Source organism: Lissotriton helveticus, chromosome 9 (assembly GCF_964261635.1).
Source record: "Lissotriton helveticus chromosome 9, aLisHel1.1, whole genome shotgun sequence".
Classification (NCBI taxonomy): Eukaryota; Metazoa; Chordata; class Amphibia; order Caudata; family Salamandridae; genus Lissotriton; species Lissotriton helveticus.
In genome coordinates this window covers 291605435-291620675 of record NC_136070.1, presented here as the reverse complement: position 1 = coordinate 291620675, position 15241 = coordinate 291605435, and positions in this window count along the sequence as shown.

Genomic DNA, 15241 nt, shown 5'->3' with positions numbered 1-15241 from the left:
AGAGTAGTGAGTGCAGAGTGCAGAGTAGTGAGTGCAGAGTGCAGAGTAGTGAGTGCAGAGTTGTGAGTGCAGAGTAGTGAGTGCAGAGTTGTGAGTGCAGAGTAGTGAGTGCAGAGTAGTGAGTGCAGAGTAGTGAGTGCAGAGTTGTGAGTGTGCAGAGTAGTGAGTGCAGGGTAGTGAGTGCAGAGTAGTGAGTGCAGAGTAGTGAGTGCAGAGTTGTGAGTGCAGTTTTGTGAGTGCAGAGTTGTGAGTGCAGAGTAGTGAGTGCAGAGTAGTGAGTGTGTAGAGTAGTGAGTGCAGAGTAGTGAGTGCAGAGTAGTGAGTGCGGAGTGCAGAGTTGTGAGTGCAGAGTTGTGAGTGCAGAGTGCAGAGTTGTGAGTGCAGAGTGCAGAGTAGTGAGTGCAGAGTAGTGAGTGCAGAGTAGTGAGTGCAGAGTATTGAGTGCAGAGTTGTGAGTAGTGAGTGCAAAGTAGTGAGTAGTGAGTGCAGAGTAGTGAGTGCAGAGTAGTGAGTGCAGAGTAGTGAGTGCAGAGTAGTGAGTAGTGAGTAGTGAGTGCAGAGTAGTGAGTGCAGAGTAGTGAGTAGTGAGAGCAGAGTAGTGAGTAGTGAGTGCAGAGTAGTGAGTGTAGAGTAGTGAGTGCAGAGTAGTGAGTAGTGAGTAGTGAGTGCAGAGTAGTGAGTAGTGAGTGCAGAGTAGTGAGTAGTGAGTAGTGAATAGTGAGTGCAGAGTAGTGAGTGCAGAGTAGTGAGTGCAGAGTAGTGAGTGCAGAGTAGTGAGTAGTGAGTAGTGAGTGCAGAGTAGTGAGTGCAGAGTAGTGAGTAGTGAGTGCAGAGTAGTGAGTGCAGAGTAGTGAGTGCAGAGTAGTGAGTAGTGAGTAGTGAGTGCAGAGTAGTGAGTGCAGAGTAGTGAGTAGTGAGTGCAGAGTAGTGAGTAGTGAGTGCAGAGTAGTGAGTGCAGAGTAGTGAGTGCAGAGTAGTGAGTAGTGAGTGCAGAGTAGTGAGTGCAGAGTAGTGAGTAGTGAGTGCAGAGTAGTGAGTGCAGAGTAGTGAGTGCGGAGTGCAGAGTTGTGAGTGCAGAGATGTGAGTGCAGAGTGCAGAGTTGTGAGTGCAGAGTGCAGAGTAGTGAGTGCAGAGTAGTGAGTGCAGAGTAGTGAGTGCAGAGTATTGAGTGCAGAGTTGTGAGTAGTGAGTGCAGAGTAGTGAGTAGTGAGTGCAGAGTAGTGAGTGCAGAGTAGTGAGTGCAGAGTAGTGAGTGCAGAGTAGTGAGTAGTGAGTAGTGAGTGCAGAGTAGTGAGTGCAGAGTACGGGAGTAGTGAGTGCAGAGTAGTGAGTAGTGAGTGCAGAGTAGTGAGTGCAGAGTAGTGAGTAGTGAGTAGTGAGTGCAGAGTAGTGAGTGCAGAGTAGTGAGTAGTGAGTGCAGAGTAGTGAGTAGTGAGTAGTGAATAGTGAGTTCAGAGTAGTGAGTGCAGAGTAGTGAGTGCAGAGTAGTGAGTAGTGAGTAGTGAGTGCAGAGTAGTGAGTGCAGAGTAGTGAGTAGTGAGTGCAGAGTAGTGAGTAGTGAGTGCAGAGTAGTGAGTGCAGAGTAGTGAGTGCAGAGTAGTGAGTAGTGAGTAGTGAGTAGTGAGTGCAGAGTAGTGAGTGCAGAGTAGTGAGTGCAGAGTAGTGAGTAGTGAGTGCAGAGTAGTGAGTAGTGAGTGCAGAGTAGTGAGTAGTGAGTGCAGAGTAGTGAGTAGTGATTGCAGAGTAGTGAGTAGTGAGTAGTGAGTGCAGAGTAGTGAGTGTAGAGTAGTGAGTGCAGAGTAGTGAGCAGTGAGTAGTGAGTAGTGAGTGCAGAGTAGTGAGTGCAGAGTAGTGAGTAGTGAGTGCAGAGTAGTAGGTAGTGAGTGCAGAGCAGTGAGTGCAGAGTAGTGAGTAGTGAGTGCAGAGTAGTGAGTAGTGAGTGCAGAGTAGTGAGTAGTGAGTGCAGAGTAGTGAGTAGTGAGTGCAGAGTAGTGAGTAGTGAGTAGTGAGTGCAGAGCAGTGAGTGCAGAGTAGTGAGTGCAGAGTAGTGAGTGCAGAGTAGTGAGTAGTGAGTAGTGAGTGCAGAGTAGTGAGTGCAGAGTAGTGAGTAGTGAGTGCAGAGTAGTGAGTGCAGAGTAGTGAGTGCAGAGTAGTGAGTAGTGAGTAGTGAGTGCAGAGTAGTGAGTAGTGAGTGCAGAGTAGTGAGTAGTGAGTGCAGAGTAGTGAGTGCAGAGTAGTGAGTGCAGAGTAGTGAGTAGTGAGTAGTGAGTGCAGAGTAGTGAGTGCAGAGTAGTGAGTAGTGAGTGCAGAGTAGTGAGTAGTGAGTGCAGAGTAGTGAGTAGTGAGTGCAGAGTAGTGATTAGTGAGTGCAGAGTAGTGTGTAGTGAGTAGTGAGTGCAGAGTAGTGAGTGTAGAGTAGTGAGTGCAGAGTAGTGAGCAGTGAGTAGTGAGTAGTGAGTGCAGAGTAGTGAGTGCAGAGTTGTGAGTGCAGAGTAGTGAGTGCAGAGTAGTGAGTGTGTAGAGTAGTGAGTGCAGAGTAGTGAGTGCAGAGTAGTGAGTGCGGAGTGCAGAGTTGTGAGTGCAGAGTTGTGAGTGCAGAGTGCAGAGTTGTGAGTGCAGAGTGCAGAGTAGTGAGTGCAGAGTATTGAGTGCAGAGTAGTGAGTGCAGAGTATTGAGTGCAGAGTTGTGAGTAGTGAGTGCAGAGTAGTGAGTAGTGAGTGCAGAGTAGTGAGTGCAGAGTAGTGAGTGCAGAGTAGTGAGTGCAGAGTAGTGAGTAGTGAGTAGTGAGTGCAGAGTAGTGAGTGCAGAGTAGTGAGTAGTGAGTGCAGAGTAGTGAGTAGTGAGTGCAGAGTAGTGAGTGCAGAGTAGTGAGTAGTGAGTAGTGAGTGCAGAGTAGTGAGTGCAGAGTAGTGAGTGCAGAGTAGTGAGTAGTGAATAGTGAGTGCAGAGTAGTGAGTGCAGAGTAGTGAGTGCAGAGTAGTGAGTGCAGAGTAGTGAGTAGTGAGTAGTGAGTGCAGAGTAGTGAGTAGTGAATAGTGAGTAGTGAGTGCAGAGTAGTGAGTGCAGAGTAGTGAGTGCAGAGTAGTGAGTGCAGAGTAGTGAGTAGTGAGTAGTGAGTGCAGAGTAGTGAGTGCAGAGTAGTGAGTAGTGAGTGCAGAGTAGTGAGTGCAGAGTAGTGAGTAGTGAGTGCAGAGTAGTGAGTAGTGAGTGCAGAGTAGTGAGTAGTGAGTGCAGAGTAGTGAGTAGTGATTGCAGAGTAGTGAGTAGTGAGTAGTGAGTGCAGAGTAGTGAGTGTAGAGTAGTGAGTGCAGAGTAGTGAGCAGTGAGTAGTGAGTAGTGAGTGCAGAGTAGTGAGTGCAGAGTAGTGAGTAGTGAGTGCAGAGTAGTAGGTAGTGAGTGCAGAGCAGTGAGTGCAGAGTAGTGAGTAGTGAGTGCAGAGTAGTGAGTAGTGAGTGCAGAGTAGTGAGTAGTGAGTGCAGAGTAGTGAGTAGTGAGTGCAGAGTAGTGAGTAGTGAGTAGTGAGTGCAGAGCAGTGAGTGCAGACTAGTGAGTGCAGAGTAGTGAGTAGTGAGTGCAGAGTAGTGAGTAGTGAGTGCAGAGTAGTGAGTAGTGAGTAGTGAGTGCAGAGTAGTGAGTAGTGAGTAGTGAGTAGTGAGTAGTGAGTAGTGAGTAGTGAGTGCAGAGTAGTGAGTGCAGAGTAGTGAGTAGTGGTTGCAGAGTAGTGAGTGCAGAGTAGTGAGTAGTGAGGGCAGAGTAGTGAGTAGTGAGTGCAGAGTAGTGAGTAGTGAGTGCAGAGTAGTGAGTAGTGAGTGCAGAGTAGTGAGTAGTGAGTGCAGAGTAGTGAGTGCAGAGTAGTGAGTAGTGAGTGCAGAGTAGTGAGTGCAGAGTAGTGAGTAGTGAGTGCAGAGTAGTGAGTGCCAAGTAGTGAGTGCCGAGTAGTGAGTGCTGAGTAGTGAGTGCCGGGTAGTGAGTAGTGAGTGCAGAGTAGTGAGTAGTGAGTGCAGAGTAGTGAGTGCAGAGTAGTGAGTGCAGAGTAGTGAGTGCAGAGTAGTGAGTGCCAAGTAGTGAGTGCCGAGTAGTGAGTGCTGAGTAGTGAGTGCAGAGTTGTGAGTAGTGAGTGCAGAGTAGTGAGTAGTGAGTGCAGAGTGGTGAGTGCAGAGTGGTGAGTGCAGAGTGGTGAGTGCAGATTGGTGAGTGCAGATTGGTGAGTGCAGAGTGGTGAGTGCAGAGTGGTGAGTGCAGAGTGCTGAGTGCAGAGTGGTGAGTACAGAGTGGTGAGTGCAGAGAAGTGAGTAGTGAGTGCAGAGTAGTGAGTGCAGAGTAGTGAGTGCAGAGTAGTGAGTGCAGAGTAGTGAGTGCAGAGTAGTGAGTGCAGAGTAGTGAGTGCAGAGTGCAGAGTATTGAGTGCAGAGTATTGAGTGCAGAGTATTGAGTGCAGAGTATTGAGTGCAGAGTAGTGAGTGTGCAGAGTAGTGAGTGCAGAGTAGTGAGTGCAGAGTAGTGAGTGCAGAGTAGTGAGTGCAGAGTGCAGAGTAGTGAGTGCAGAGTAGTGAGTGCAGAGTGCAGAGTATTGAGTGCAGAGTATTGAGTGTAGAGTATTGAGTGCAGAGTAGTGAGTGTGCAGAGTAGTGAGTGCAGAGTAGTGAGTGCAGAGTAGTGAGTGCAGAGTAGTGAGTGCAGAGTAGTGAGTGCAGAGTAGTGAGTGCAGAGTAGTGAGTGCAGAGTAGGGAGTGCAGAGTATTGAGTGCAGAGTGGTGAGTGCAGAGTGGTGAGTGCAGAGTAGTGAGTGCAGAGTAGTGAGTGCAGAGTAGTGAGTGCAGAGTAGTGAGTGCAGAGTAGTGAGTGCAGAGTAGTGAGTGCAGAGTGCAGAGTAGTGAGTGCAGAGTAGTGAGTGCAGAGTAGTGAGTGCAGAGTAGTGAGTGCAGAGTAGTGAGTGCAGAGTAGTGAGTGCAGATTAGTGAGTGCAGAGTAGTGAGTAGTGAGTGCAGAGTAGTGAGTAGTGAGTGCAGAGTAGTGAGTAGTGAGTGCAGAGTAGTGAGTGCAGAGTAGTGAGTGCAGAGTAGTTAGTAGTGAGTGCAGAGTAGTGAGTGCAGAGTAGTGAGTGCAGAGTAGTTAGTAGTGAGTGCAGAGTAGTGAGTAGTGAGTGCAGAGTAGTGAGTGCAGAGTATTGAGTGCAGAGTATTGAGTGCAGAGTGGTGCGTGCAGAGTGGTGAGTGCAGAGTGGTGAATGCAGAGTAGTGAGTGCAGAGTAGTGAGTGCAGAGTAGTAAGTGCAGAGTAGTGAGTGCAGAGTGCAGAGTAGTGAGTGCAGAGTAGTGAGTGCAGAGTAGTGAGTGCAGAGTAGTGAGTGCAGCGTAGTGAGTCTAGAGTAGTGAGTGCAGAGTGCAGAGTTGTTAGTGCAGAGTTGTGAGTGCAGAGTTGCGAGTGCAGAGTTGCGAGTGCAGAGTAGTGAGTGCAGAGTGGAGTAGTGAGTGCAGAGTGGAGTAGTGAGTGCAGAGTAGTGAGTGCAGAGTAGTGAGTGCAGAGTAGTGAGTGCAGAGTATTGAGTGCAGAGTTGTGAGTGCAGAGTTGTGAGTGCAGAGTTGTGAGTGTGTAGAGTAGTGAGTGCAGAGTAGTGAGTGCAGCGTAGTGAGTGCAGCGTAGTGAGTGCAGAGTAGTGAGTGCAGAGTGCAGAGTAGTGAGTGCAGAGTAGTGTGTGCAGATTAGTGAGTGCAGAGTGCAGAGTAGTGAGTGCAGAGTGCAGAGTAGTGAGTGCAGAGTAGTGAGTGCAGAGTAGTGAGTGCAGAGTGCAGAGTAGTGAGTGCAGAGTAGTGAGTGCAGAGTAGTGAGTGCAGAGTAGTGAGTGCAGAGTAGTGAGTGCAAAGTAGTGAATGCAGAGTAGTGAGTGCAGAGTAGTGAGTGCAGAGTAGTGAGTGCAGAGTTGTGAGTGCAGAGTTGTGAGTGCAGAGTTGTGAGTGCAGAGTTGTGAGTGCAGAGTTGTGAGTGCAGAGTAGTGAGTGCAGAGTAGTGAGTGCAGATTGCAGAGTTGTGAGTGCAGAGTTGTGAGTGCAGAGTTGTGAGTGCAGAGTTGTGAGTGCAGAGTAGTGAGTGCAGAATGCAGAGTGAGTGTGCAGAGCAGTGAGTGCAGGTGCAGAGTGGTGTGTGCTGTTGAGTGCAGAGTGCTGTGTGATGTTGCGTGCAGAGTGCTGTGTATTGGCAATGTAAATGACAATGCTATTTATTTATGATTTAAAGGAAAAAAAAGAAATGTCATGAGCAATGCCAATAGCTCTACCTTTAATGATGCAGAGACCATTGCATTGTAAATGCTTGTTTCTTTTAGCCTCTCATCTTTATCAGAAATCATGTCTAACAATTCAATGAAACAGCCCCTATTGTGATGGTGCTCAGTGTTTTTCTTGGCAAGGAATGCAAGCCCTAGAAACCCAAGAAACATACTACGAAGCGGCTGCTCCACATGTTGTCTATTCTCAATTTCCTGCTCTGCACCTATAATTAATAATGGAAGAAACTGCTTCTGAGTTTGTAGGCTGCTGTCATCTTTTGAAGTTGGTCCAAGCAATAACAGACGATTTATGCTTCTCTGACTGTAAATATTTGGACAAAGAACGGGTAAGCTTTTCAAACTTACTGACACCAATGTCAACAAATGTAACATTGCCAGGTTCAAGTCCTCCTTCACCCACAGACCCTGCACTAAAATGCATGTATGTAAAACAATAAAAAGCATCTGACTGGATACTCTACTCAAGGATGGTTTTGTTATCTCCATTAAACCTACAGGATGCAGTTAAGGGGAATATTTGAAGTTTTGGTTGCACTGGGTCACTATAATGATTCAGTGACAAGTCGTCTGCCAAGAATTCACTTGCCATGCGGGATTTTGATATTGGTGTCTGGCTAGTTTCTTTGATTCCAGGTGCCTTTATAATGCCACTCCTCAAAAAAGAAGTATAGTCATCTAAGCTAAAATGAAGATATAAAATATATATGTGTGGGCCAGACCAATTCTAATTAAATGATATGGCCGCATATGAGTCGGGTGAGAGTGTTCGGACAAAATAGATGTTGAAAAGTGTTTTTGTGGCTTCTCGCTATTGCATTTCTCACCTGCACCACCTTTAAATGCACTTGTGTCTTCAAGAGAAGCACAGCAAGTGAACATAAATTTAAAATAATTCAGAAGGGATGTTCTTAGACCTGGCATCATTTGGCGTGTTTCCGCTGTCTTTTTGTTTTCTGACCTCCCGGTTTTAACTCTATTTTTGATGAGTTAGTGTCTTTGCGCACTTTCTCACTGATGTTCAGTGTTAAAGTGCTGGTGCTCCTTTTGCTAATTGTTATTATGGATTGTTGTTTCAATGATTGGCATATTTGATTTACTGGGAAGCCCCTAGTAAAGTACACTGAGTGTGCCAGGGCCTGTAAATCAAATACGACTAGTTGGCCTGCAGCACTGATTGTGCCACCCACATGAGTAGCCCTGAAATGTTATCTCAGACATGCCACTGAAGGGTTTGCACCAGTTAGTAACTGTCATGGTGACCTGGCAAGTGCACCCACTTGCCAGGCCATAACATTCATTTTTCTTACATATGAGTCACCACTGAGCAGGGCCCGAGGTACCTCTGTGTGTAGGGTGATGTGTATGTTAAAGGTAGGACATGTACGGGCGTGTGTGACATGTCCTGGTTGTTAATTACAGTGTATTTTGCTTTTTATCACTGCACGGCTATCTGTCCCCTAGGAAAGAATAGAAGTTTTACTTATAACCTCTTATAAGCATAACATCCCATTGGAACAAGATAGGGAAATTGAGTATAGTATGCCTGTACTCAGAATGTAAAAATGCTTCTTTTAGTGAAGATGATTTTAAAGGTCTGTGTTTGAAAATACCACTTTTAGAAAGTAGGTATTTTCATTCTTAGCCATCCTGTGTGCCTTTGCTGGTTTGTGGATTCACTATCTGGCTTTAGAGTGACAGGGGCTAGGGAATGGATCTGCATTCTCTTTGGACAGCCACTGGGGGGGGGGGGTCGAGGTGTGTCCTGCCTTTCTTCGATGAGTCAGGGCTGGGCTGAGGAGACCTAGGCTGCATTTAGAGTAGTGGGAATAGATTTCCTTGCACCTGAATGGGCCCGGTCTGCATTGAAAAATGCTGTCTCCAGCTCCTGCAAGGAAGCTGGGTATGAGAGGACAGAACTGGTTTGGACTATGCACAGACACTCTATGCCTGAGAGAAGAAATGGATTTTGGGTATAAATATTGGGGCCCAGACCCCAACATTTTAGAACTCGCTGGAATCAAGCAACCTGCCAGGAAGAAGAGCTGGAAGAGCTGCCAGGAGGAGTACTTCCCCTTTGCTGTGTTGTTGCTTTATTGGGTTGGCCTACAGTTCCTGCTTCTGGCTTGGGCATTGAAAGGACTGGACTGAACTTTTAAACTCATACTGAGTATTTCTAATGGCTTGAATTAGAGATTGCCGCCTGTTCTGAAGTCTCATGTAATGCAAAGACATCACCAACCTCCGTGTACTGCTTCAGGAACCGCTGTTTCAGTTGCCACAGAGAAGGTGAACACAACTAACTCCGTCGCTGGCTCAGTGTCCTGAAAGCACTACAGAAGGCACCTTCCGCATCTCGCACCGCAACCCTGGTTTCACTGATGCCAACGCCACTGCCACTGAGCTGTGGGCACCCCACTCCACACCACCTCGCCTTCACTTCGCCATCCTGGTCAACACCGACTTCGTCGCTGCTGCTGACTTCGACACCCATGATTGCATTGTGACTGGCAACACCACTCTTAAGTTTCACAATGGACCACCTCGTCCCACACAGCAGTCTGGATCGACCGATGCCAGATCCCGCTAACCGACTCTGTCGCCTGCACCGCAACCGGTCAGCACCGCATCGAGCACCGCCTCGTCCTGCATAAGCATGGGCGGATCTAGCGGATCTCGCGTACGCGAAATTGCGGATTTACGGATTCGCAATCCGCGAAGATACGCGAACTCTAGCGGATTTGCGGATTTTCCCGTTTTTTGTGTTGGCGCGCGTTCGCGACGATTTTGGGACAATTTCGCAATTGCGAACTTACTTTTTGGCACGCAACGGCCGCGACTATATTGTTTCTACGTCTGGTTTATCATCACAGGTTCACAGCACCCTCTGCTTCACCACTGCCACCCTCTGGGACACCCATGCCACCCTCTGGTACATCCTCACTGCCACCCATTAGGTTTGTTTATCACTGTAGTTTATGGGGGGTGAAAAAAGCAAGCACACCTCCCCTACTTCAACTGCCATGAATTAATTGGGGGTTGATTAATGTGTCAGTTATTTAGAAAGTTCCAGTCTGGCTGGCACCTGCTTCCTTCCTTATCTGTAATTTGCTTTCTGTTGCAGTGAATTTTTTTTTTCACAGGACCTTTATGGTCTACTTGTAGCTATTCTATGAGCCTGCTGTTTGGGTCATAGCAGGGTCATAGAATAGTTGCAAACTCTGGAGGGGCCCCTCAGGAAGCACTACAGTGAATGTTACAAATGTTAAGTTTGAACTTTTGCACCTGCTCATTGCTTTCAGTTTAGCAAAAACCGTTTTTTCTGCAATTTCGCGCGTTTTTTGGGGCGCGAATCCGTGCGAGATCGATTTCGGGAGCCGCGAATGCTTGCGAATACACTTTTTTTTTTGCGACGTGTATGTTCGCGGGCTTTTGCGCGTGTTCGCGAGGCGCTTGTAGCTATACGTTTGCCAAGTTACCCTAGCGGTCGTACACGGGCGCGGCCATCTTGTTTGCGTGACGTAATTCCGTTTCCGGCCGCTATGTGTAATCTCGCAAACTGTGCTGCTCGCTAGTACAATTTCGCGCATGCTCGCGAGGAAAATCTCGCGCGAACTTACCCACGCGGTTGTGAACGGGCACGGCCATCTTGTTTCTCATTCATTGCTATGGTTCTGGGCATGCTTTCTGTATCCTCTCTGAATCTCTGCCATCCTTTGCTTGTTTGAAGTTTATTGAATCTATTTTACTTATTATCTATCCCTCTATTTTTCTAGCTGTATATTTTTGTGTTTTCTGCTACTTTTAGTTACTTTTAAACTACTTTTTTAAACTCTTTTCTTTTCTTCTTCACTATTCTATTTCTTCTTTATCATTTAAGTTTATTTCTGCCCAGACCATGGTAAAGGGAGCCGGGAAGCACCCTGAGAAGGGGAAGGGTCCTGCACCCCGTGCCCGGCTCCCGTGCGGGCGTTTGAGGGGGGAGCAAGTGGTGCCGCGGGAGATCTTCAGCGCGGAGGAAGTGGCGGCACTCATCTTCCACGTCCAGCGCCGCCTCCCCAAGACGATCCTGGGAGGCGGCAAGATCGCGACTGGCTATGGCATCCGGGAGCGCCGGAAGCGGTGGTAGAAGGTGTGCCGGGCCATGTATAAGCTCTCTGGGGTCCGGCGCACATATAACCAGGCCACCCACCGCTGGACCGATGTCATGGACCGGGAACGGGACTTGCTGGACGCACTCGGCGTAGAGGTCCCCGGGCTTGGTGAGTAGTAGTAGCTATTCATCACTACTCTGTTTTATCCGGCTCTGTTATTTGCAAATCTTTGTTCTTTACCAAGAGCAATAATGCTGCCGATTACATTGTAGGTAAATTATATTTCAAAATATTCTATGCATTTCAGGTGCACTGCTCTCCTTCTCAGTAGCCTTGCTTGCTACTATGCTAATTTGTTTTGTACATTGTGTTCATTTCATTGGCCTGAGAAATTATGTATGAGTGTAGTGTAAAGATAAGAACTGCGTAATGCTAGACACTAAGGGTCATATTTTCAATTAACGGCGCATCCCTGCAAAGTAGCAGGGATGCGGCAGTAATTGTGTGCCATGCCACCACCACCACCCATTGGCCCAAAACGTCACAGAAGCCTTACGCATCTGTGCCGTAAAGGCGGCGCATTGCTGGAGTTGCGTGCCAACGATGGCGCAGCTCCAGCAATGCTCTGGGGTACCCTATCTCCCCAATGCTGCATCAAGCCGTACGTCGGCTTCAAGCGCGCAGGGTTTGACTCATGCATCATTGTCTTAAAAGTGACTGATTGACATCGTGTAGATTTCGCTCAGTCACTTTTAGGATTCGTCCCTGCGCAGGTACGCCCTCCCTTGCGCCGGAACGCCCCCTGATGGCGCAGGGCTTTACAACGTGATGCATCGCCCATAATTTCTTTTTTTTTAATATATACGCCGCACCAACACCATGGCGAGTCTTTTGTTCTGCCGCAGCGTCACAAAAGTCACGCAACAATGGAGGAAAATGAGCCGCAAGGGACTTCTAAATCAGCCCCAACAGACTGAAGTCCACTCCTTCCTTTAGACACATGGCTATAAGAAGAAATAGTGGTGGTGGTGGGTGGATTGATAGTTTGAGTATTCACTGATCTGCAAGCAGGATGGACTTTGTCTGTCACTTCGCGTGCTGCGGACTGCTGCCTGCAGTGCCAGGCCTAGGCAAACCTCTTTAGTAGTCTGTTTATTGAGTTACATAGGAACTTTCTAAGTCAACGTTCCGCAAATCAGGCAATACGAATAACGTAGTATACCACATGAGATAGATCCCGTGGAATAGTTGTCTATCTATTTGCTATTTCTCCAAAAAATGTTGTTATTGTTCTTTTGAAATGGTTGATTTGGTTGACAAATCTCATCCATGTTTTCTGGTCTTTCTTTCTTTCATGTTGTACATCAGCTCCCCCCAAGGGCAAGAGGACACAGGAGGAGGAGGGTGCTCAGGATGCAGGCCAGGATCGGGCAGGCGAGGGCTCCTTTGCTGGCCCCAGTAAGTTTTAATTGTAATAAAGAGTACCTATTTTTTCCTAGCGTTCCTCATTCGATTTTTTCTAAATCGTCTTTGATCTTCTTGTAGACTGGATATAAATTCTTATCCTTGCTCTAATATGACTCCCTGTGGTATTACTAGATTATTCTTATTAGTCTGTCTGTGTAGCTAACTAAGATTGGACATTTGGCAATTCCATTGGACTCCCATTCTATTCAGCAATAGCTCTATGCACTGTCTCCATACTGACTAGATAGTGTGGCAGAGTCATTCAGCTCCCGAAGTCACCGATTATTGATCCCCAATGATCTCTAGATTATCATACGCAGGACAAGAGAGTACGGAGTCACAGCACAGTCAAGAAGTGTCAGAGGCACTCATGCTTGCAAAAATTCCAAAACCTTTAGCTCATCCACTCTAGTCTGGAGGACCAAAAACCACAGAGTCTATTTAAGTTTAAAAGCTTTATTAAAAGTAAACACATTTATTAAAATCTACTTTGTCATAAAACTATTTAACTGAAAACGGAAAAGTGGTTAGTGCTGACGATTAATTGGACACATTTCTTGTGGTCGAGCCGAGCTCTCACCTGGTTTGAACTTGATCCTGGTCGTGTTCTTAGGAGTCAAGCTTCTGTCTGTTAGGAGAAAAAGTGGTGCGTGTTAAAAATAAAAAGCAAGCATTCATCAGTTGTGCATAAAAGTGCAGCAAGACAACAGCCTTCCCTGGAAAAAGGGACATTTTTACTTTGGAGTAGACAGTCACAAATTATTACATTGTATTCAGTTTTTTTAACATTTCTCCTAGACCAAATATTATATAGTAGTGAGTGGTGTATTCTAACATTCTTAAATGTACTTTGTAGGTGTAACATCTGGTGACGGGGCCAGCGCGGAGGTGGCTGTGTTGGGCGAGGACTCGGAGGACTCTGGGGAGGAGGCGGTGCAAGAGCCGGCGGACGGTCCTGTGGGGGTTCAAACGGTGGTGGCGGAAACAGGTAAGCTATATATTCCTTACTTATTGAGATTGAAGACTGCATAGTGTGCTTTCTGCACGGGTGTATTACAAATCAACCAGGTGGTAGCCTCCTCGAAATGTACTTCGACTTAGCTGTGAAGTTTTTGGTGAGAAGAATCCCAATAAGTTCTTAGACGAACGTGATGGGTGGGATGAACGAAAAGCGAAAGAAGGGTGTAAGTAAGTGGGACACGAAATTGTATGATGGCTGGCAAAGAAGAACGATATGTGTTTGCTTGGCCCCCGAGGTGGCTTGGAAGGAAAGAATATGGTATGGTGCATGGCTGGGTCAATGATGAAGCAAGGATGGGTGGAAGGACAGCAGCCTGGGTGGGTGAAACAGAAACTGTATGTGTGCGTATACTTTGACTGAATGGATGCCTGGAGCATGGTATTCTCTGACTCTTAGATAGCACATGTGTATCTAGAGAGAGTAGATGGTCGCCAGATGAACTAAGTGTTACCTTGAAGAGCATGTACCACCGCACCCGCACGTCCGTTCCAGTGCAGGGAAGGAAAGGAAAAGGAATTGTAAATGTGTCCAATACTACCATGAATAGTAGCAGTACTTTGTATTGCGTCTGCAATCACAGCATATATCTGGTTATTACGGTGGACACTCCGTACCTCTCTTAATAACTTTAGTTTGCTTGTAGTACGTCATTCATGTGTGGGTGTATCACTGTTCACTCAATATTAAGCAAGCACCTAAAGTCATCCCATATGTCATCAAATACGTCCCATGTGAAGTGATAGATAATCAAATTAGTTAGCTTCTTCATTTTCCTTTTCTAGTACTCATTTGCACTGTAGGGTGAAAGGTAAATTAATTAAGCAGTAGCCCTTGTAACAGAGTATTCTCAGTGCCACCCGTAATAGAAAAGTAATAGCTTCACCACCTGCATGTACTGGACCGGTACAGTAACGCAAGTCTGTCTCACTCATCATGGTGTGCAACTTTTTTTCTCGGGTGCAAGTTCACTGTGCTGTCCATGTCATTCTGCCGGCTTGCATAAGATAACGTACCAATTTTCCTAAACAAGAGAGAAGAAGAAGAATAAGACTGGTGTACTGTCATAGTCGACTGTAATGGAAGTCCATAGTGGTCGTAGAATTTGTTCATTAAACTACCACTAATGTTAGAGCAAGGATGCAGAAGTGGGAGGTTACATAGATACTGTCCTCAATAGTTATGTACTGTGCTTTTAATTTGCTACTTGTACTGTGACCCAACTTTCGGCTCAATCACTTTGTGTTATTAATGCTAAGGAGCATTGGTTACAGACTATGTCTTTCTTTCTTCATATAGTTGCTCCTTCCAAATCAACAACACGGAGAGAGCAGGCTAGAATGGCCCGGCAACGGAGGCTGGAGGCCACTGTCGCCGAATATCGGCGGCTGGTGGACCTGGAGGAGGAGGAGGACACGCAGTCGAGCGGTGCAACAACAACATCCTCGGCTGGGACCGCTGCATCCTCCTCCGTGACCCCACGGGACGCCAGCATGCGCAGTGCTCCAGCGGGACCGAGCCGGGCTAACAAAGCCAACCGCCACCGCCAAGCAACAGAAAAACCAGCTGCCCCCCACAGGAGCTGCAAGGAACGCCAACGCCTCCTACGAGTCCGAATGTCCAACCTGGAGCAGGAGGTCCAGAAGTATAAGAACTTGGTGAAGGGCCTCCGCTCCGAGCTTGCCACCCTCCGCAAGGAGTATGATGCCCATGCCGCAAAATGCACCAGCACCAGCACCCTCCAGTAGTGGAGTGTCCCTTGCCCTTTTTTTATAGACTTTTGGGGGTGGGATTTGGGAGTTGGGATCGTTTTGGGACGTTTCAAAGACAATCGTTGGGGTTAGGGTGGGTCTTGAGGGAGATTATTTTGTTAGGGCTACATAAATATACATTTTTAAACTTTATCTGACCATACCTGTTTTTTACTGCTTTTCAGTCTGGTGGGTGGGGGACGGGGGTGTAACAGTAACTTTGTTTTCCTGAACAGTCGTAGGACTTTAGTAGTACAACCGTCAATCTCTTGTCTACTCCGAAATAATACTCCATTATACTACCTCCCACCAAACGCTTATCTTACCTGTAATTAGTGTTAGAAATTAGGGCTAGGCCCAGGGCTGGCTCCACGTGAAATGGGGATTAACGTTGTCAATCCTGGGCGGGTGACATTTCCTCATTGCGGTGGTACTAGTGGTGTGACACAGTGGCAGTTGCATGCCTATGGAAAAAAAGAAAACGAAACCTTGTTTGTCCTTACTGTAGCATTACAACGGTTACGGTACGATCGAGAATATAGCAGGTGACAGTACACTAGAACAGTGCCATAATGTAGCCTAACAAATGGTAAAGTATTTGCTTGCAAGTATAACTAGTACTTGCGT